The sequence below is a fragment of the Macaca thibetana genome, chromosome 20 (assembly GCF_024542745.1).
Source record: "Macaca thibetana thibetana isolate TM-01 chromosome 20, ASM2454274v1, whole genome shotgun sequence".
NCBI classification, from domain to species: Eukaryota; Metazoa; Chordata; class Mammalia; order Primates; family Cercopithecidae; genus Macaca; species Macaca thibetana.
In genome coordinates, this window is record NC_065597.1 from 46,127,889 (window position 1) to 46,133,888 (window position 6,000).

General features: G+C 54.7%; 1 pseudogene; it reads right to left on the reverse strand.

Annotated features, from left to right (window-relative positions):
* Positions 1–473: 473 nt before the first annotated feature.
* On the reverse strand, positions 474–5,745 carry LOC126944126 (protein arginine N-methyltransferase 1-like; annotated as a pseudogene).
* Between the last annotated feature and the right edge of the window lie 255 nt (positions 5,746–6,000).

Sequence of the window (6,000 nt, forward strand, 5' to 3'; positions counted from 1 at the left end):
TGACAAAAATTGGAAGGACAACCATCACCTCACAGCCCCGAGTAGAATAGGAAGGCTTGGAAAAGTACACAAAGAGGGCAGCAACATGAGGTCCAATCTTGTAGCAGCTTCTGAGGAAGATCTCAGTCCACGGGCAAGTTCAAGTCCACGGGTGAAATGGCCAGGATGCCCTTCTGGAAGGGAAAACTGTTAGAGCCCTGTGACGAGGAGAGGTGTCCCGCCCACACAGCAACGTCTGCATCAGTCCAGGGAGATCAGAGACGGGATGGTGAGGAACCAGAGAGCAGAGGGCAACAGGCACCCAGAGAAGCGGACAGAGACCCAGACAGAGGAGCACAGGAATGAGGGGGGACAGAGTCCTAGAAGGAGGAGGAAAGACAAAGACCGAGGAGGGTCAGGGCACAAGATGGGGGTTAGAGACCCAGAGAGAGTGAAGAGTGAGGGCAGAGTCAGAGAAAGGGATGTTATCAGTTCTATAACTGGATATTGAAGTAGGCCACCAGGGCGTGCACATAGTCATTCTGCTTCACCTGCAGGCAGAAGCGGGAGGTGAACGTCCGGTCTCCCACCTTGACAGTGTAGATGTCCACCTCCTGCAGGACAGGAGAGGGAAAGCTCCGGATGTATCTCCACCCCACTTCATTTCCTCCTGCCGACCCTCCCCAGCTCCTGGAGGGCCCATGACCTTGCTGTCCCCCTCCTGCGGTCCTCACTCACTGGTGCCTGGCCTTGGCTCATCATTCATTTCTCATCCTGCCTGGCTGGCTCCCAACAAACTGCCCTAGATTCAAACCTGTATTCCTTGTTCCCTTCTTTCTCACACCCAAACCTGGGAGCTCCACCCTAACTCTGTCCAGTGCACACTCCTGCCCTGCCCCCCACCTGGCCAAATTTCACTCAAATGCAGGGGCCCTGCTTTGTCCTCTTCTTGACCCCTTCTTGACAAGTCTGCCAATGTGATGACCTCAAATGTTGACCCAAATGCCGACCTAAAACCCTGCGCCAGCTTCCCATCTGCTTTCAGGAGGGTGGCTTGGCTGGGATGCCTGCCCTTCCAGCCTTCTCTCCTCTGCCACTCAACAACTTCCTCTCCCCCTCAACAACTTCCTCTGCCCCCCCATACCAAACCCTATCCCCCTAGCTCCAGCTCAATAAATACTCACTATCACCATACTTAAAAACAAAAACAAAAACGGGTCTCTGAAGGAAAAAAAGAGAAAAAACAAACAAACACTGTTGCCCAAGCTGTAGTGCAGTGGTGGGATCACAGCTCACTGGAGCCTTGAACTCCCAGGCTCAAGCGATCCTCCCGCCTCAGCCTCCCAAGTAGCTTGGACCACAGGCACATCTCTGAGTCCAGCCTGTCCCCATGCTCTTTTGCAGTGGTCCGTCTTCGTGTGCACCGGCTCATCACCCTGGAGTCCTGCCTTCCAGTGCACGTGCTGCAGGCCTTGAGCTGCCGGCTTAGGTGTGTCCTCCAGAGGATGTCCCCCTGGGGCAGGGCCAGCCTGCGTTGCTCACCACCGTTCCTGGAGCCTGGACGCCAAGCACAAAGCATAGCTGTCACAAGGCAGAGCTCACGAAGATATTTAAAGGACAAAGTGGCTTTTCTGTGCCTCTAGCACCACCTCTAGCTGACAGGTCAGGCTCCGAGACCTCAGGCCAACACTCTGCCTTCCAAAGTCCTGCACCAGGTCTCGGGGATGGTCTCTGGTTTCAACCCTCCCTGCCTGCCTCCCAAGGGCAGGAGATCTTGTATGGTTTTGACATGTCTTGCATCAAAGATGTGGCCATCAAGGACCTCCTAGTGGACGTGGTGGACCCTAAGTAGCATAAAAGTGAGAGAGTGGGCATGGCCAGTTGCCCTGGCCACTAACTAACCTTTTGCCCAAACAATGTGCTTTTATAAATTGACCTCACAAATATATCAGTTTGTGTATGAAATGACATTATGTGCAGGGGATGAAAATCAGAGCAGGCTGGGCACAGTGGCTCATGCGTTTAATCCCAGCACTTTGGAAGGCCAAGGTGAGCGGATGGCTGCTTGAGCCCAGAAGTTCAAGACCAGCCTGGGCCACATGGCAAAACCTTGCCTCTACGAAAAAAAAAAAAAAAAGCCAGGTATGGTGGCGTATGCCTGTAGTCCCAGCTACTCGGGAGGCCGAGGTGGGAGGATGACCTGAGCAGAGGAGGTAGAGATTGAAGTGAGCCATCATTGCACCACTCACTGAACTCCAGCCTAGGCAACAGAGCCAGACCCTGTCTAAAAAAAAAGGAAAAGAAAGAAAATCTCAGAGTAGCTTAAACGCCCATCAACAGAAGACTGGTTTAAAAAGGTGGGGGACATACTATGATGGTGGTAGTGGAAAAGAGTGCAATGCCTCAACATCCTGGAAAGTGTCAAGCTACACAATACACAGATGAAAGAAGCCAAGGGAAGAGCCTGGTACGAAATGCTACTGGCATGAAATTTACTCATATATGTGCTTGTAGGTGTAGACTTTTCTGGAAGTTAGTGTTGGTCAAACTAGAGGAGGGCATCTGGGAATCAGAGGGGAGACTTCTCATTGTGGGCCCTCAGCCGCCAACCATGGGACTCTGTTACTCATTCAAGAAAGTAGAGAGTGGTTCTTGCCCTAACTTTAAGACTGAGGTGCTAAGCTTAGGACTTTGACACTCAGATTCTCAGGCTGCTGGCAGCCCAAAAGTCCATGGGAGAGGAGCCGCTGAATCTGTGGCCCATCTGTAGACCCCACAACTCTTCCTGGAGGCCCTGGGGAAGCAGGGCATTTCCCCACTCCACTCCCAAAAACCCATACTCTTTCTGAGCTCACCGTGGTCTGTTGGCTTTGACGATCGTCACTGCATAATCAGAGATACCGGAACACTCGATCTGAGGGCCCAGGAAGAAGGGAGGGTGAGACCCCCCCCCAGTTCCATCCTCAGCCCCCATCCCCCTCCATCCAATCCCTGAGCCCCTCTCTGCACCCAGGCTCAGGCCCCCTTGGCCACCCTGGAGACTCACCCCGATGACCCTTCAGCCTCTGGCCTCGGCAGCGAACGTGCAGAGGATGCCCGTGCCTGAGCCCACATCCAGCACCACCTTGTCCTTGAAGAGGTGCCGGTTGTGAAACATGGAGTTGCTATGTGAGGGTGTGAACCTCGTCCTTCAGCATCTCGTGGGGGAAGAGCAGCACAAAGACGTCGTGAGGGGCCCTACATCCTCAGCTAGAGAATAGGGTGTCCTGACAGCTGGGACGGCCAGGGACAGCTCTAGGCCCTCTCACTTCCTTCCGTGCACCTCAGTTTCCCTATTTGTAAAAGCAGACTAGATGGACTAAACTCTCATCTAAGCCAGATGCTACCATTGCTACCTAAGAACCAGTGAACCCTGGCTTTTAAAAGTCCTCAGGTCGGGGGCAGTGGCTCACGCCTGTAATCCCAGCACTTCAGGAGGCCAAGGCGAGAGGATAGTTTAAGCCCAGGAGCTTAACACCAGCCTGGGCAACCAAGCAAGACTCTACCTCTACAAAAAATAAGAAAATTAGCCGGGCGTGGTGGCGCCTGTGATCCCAGCTATTCCGGAGGCTGAGGTGGGACGATCACCTGAGCCTGGGAGGTCAAGGCTGCAGTGGCTGGTGACTGCACCACTGCACTCCAGCCTGGGAGACAGAACGAGACCCTGTCTCTAAAAATAAAAAATGGTAATTTGTGTATATTTTGCCACAATTTTATGAAAGTGGTCTCAGGGGAAGAAGAAAATTCCTTAGTATGCCACCCCAGCTGCATTCTGGGATCTCAGTATTTTCGTCACAAGGGTCCAGAAGCTGTCAGGCCGGGAGAGGCCAGGGCGCAGTTGCACCACCGGTCTCTAGAGGGCGGCAGATACCAGCGGGCCCTGCCTGACCTCAGGCTAAGGCCCCAGGCACGCATGCGCGCTCCCACCCTAGCCTTCAGGGAGGGACCCCTGTGGAGCCTGAGACTAACCTCGGTCTCCTAGGCAAAGGCTTGGCGAGGCGACCCTGGTTGGTGCGCAGCAGAGGCGCACAGGGGCGGCCTGCTGCCGGGGGACACACTGCGCATGCGTGGGAAATTAGGTTCCGCCCCCCCCCCCCCCCCCCCCCAGTATTTAACCCCCTTAAGGTTCGCCGGCTTGTGGGGCTGTCCGCACTCACCTCGTGGATGCCGAAATGGGCATAGGAGTCTAAGTAGTAATCTTTGGACGTCCTGTCCTCAGCATTGGGCTGGGTGCTTTCCACCTGGCCACAGGAAACCTGGGAGGGGGCCGATGGGAGCATGGGTCAGATCTGGGGCCTCCCCACAGCCTCTTAAAACTCCAGGTCCCTACTTTTCCCTGAAGTGTAGTATAGAATGCCTCAAAATTGTACCATGACAACCCCACAGTCCCTACCTGCTATCTTGCCCCCACCAGGAACCCCAAAACCTAACAATTCAAATTTTCACTTCCAGGACCCCACCAGAGCACCATCCAGGGGAGCACCCCAATATCTCAGGCACGCCTACCATCTCTCCAGTGTCTCTGCCCCCGTCTTCAGCTTAGTCCACAGCTGGGGAGCGGAGGGGAAGGAAAACAGGAGCAGACACAGGGAAGGACAAAGTGGGGCTGGAGGTGGAGATAGAGAAGTAGCCGTGATACTGCGGGAGGCCAGCGGGGGCCGCGAACCTGGAGGGGTTGGTCCTAAGTGTCTGGGGGCCTGGGATAAACTGGTTTGAAGCAAGAGGTCTGGATAGACTCCGAGAAAGGGCCAGATGCGTGACGAGATATGTTGATGTGGAGGTCGGGGTCGGGAGGGGTCTCACAAAAGGATGTTTACTTTTTCAAGAGGCGGTTGGAGGATCATCCCATTAGCCAAGGTGGCTACAAAATTCTAGGAGAGAGTAACAGGGAGAAAGGATTAGCTACTGGAAGTGGCTGTGGGAGGGCTGGGCTGCGGGGCCTGGGCTCTGTGGGGGGTGGGTTTCCAGCAATTCTTCTTTTCCTTGGTGGGAACTGGTGGCAAAGGGGGCAAGTAATGAGGTGCGATTTTTAAGAAAGGGATGGGAAAAGTGAGGGGAGAAGAAAGGAGGTCTCCTATCCCAGCTGTGGCTGGAGAGATGGTGGCCTGCCCCCCACGTTGCCCCTCTCTGACCAGGCAGCAGACCACGCACCTCCCCATCCAGGAAGGGGGAATTGACACCCGCCACCGCCAGCTGTCGCTCCCCCTCATCACCTAATCTCCCCCAGATGAGGTGACACTTCTGGCACACACCTCTATCCTAGGAGCCCCATACAGAACTAGCTGTAACCAACCCCTTCCCTTATGACCGTCGGCCTAGCAAGTTAGAGTCCCAGGGAGGATGAACAGCTCCTCGACCCTCTAAGAATGAGAGGACTCCAGAAAGTGGTTTGGGGAGTCACCAAGTTGTCCCCATTCAGACACCCATCCCAGGCCCTGAAGACCACCAGGTGTGGCCAAGACTGAGGCCACCTCTGGGGAAGATATTTCCTCTACCCATAGAGCTCCTGGTGTGCAGGAGACAGCCAAGGGGGCGGGAAGTCATTGTAGTGACCCCTGGGAGCTAACCCCCAATGGCTACATCCTGATAGCTGAGAGCTGAGCTGCCCCTCCAGCCAATGCCACAAGGAAAGGGATGGAAGGACAGAGTCCCCATCAGATTACGTCTCTTCCAGATGTGACCACTTTCCAAGACTTCAGGAAGGGCCACATCACAGGCCATGACCATCTAGGCTCCAAGCACCCTCCCCTCAATTCTCTCAAGCTAGCAGGGACACTATAAGAAGGAAAGTGGTGAGGGGGTTTCCCCACTGGGACCCATTTCTCAATACCACTGATAACCACCAGACAACTCCAGCCCAAGAGGGCTTGAAACTCAAGACTGAAACCTCCCACACATGGATGCATAAGAACCAAACATCACTCGAAACCATTTCAGGCACCCAGGCTCATGAGCCCCAGACTCAGGACCCCCACACAGTGC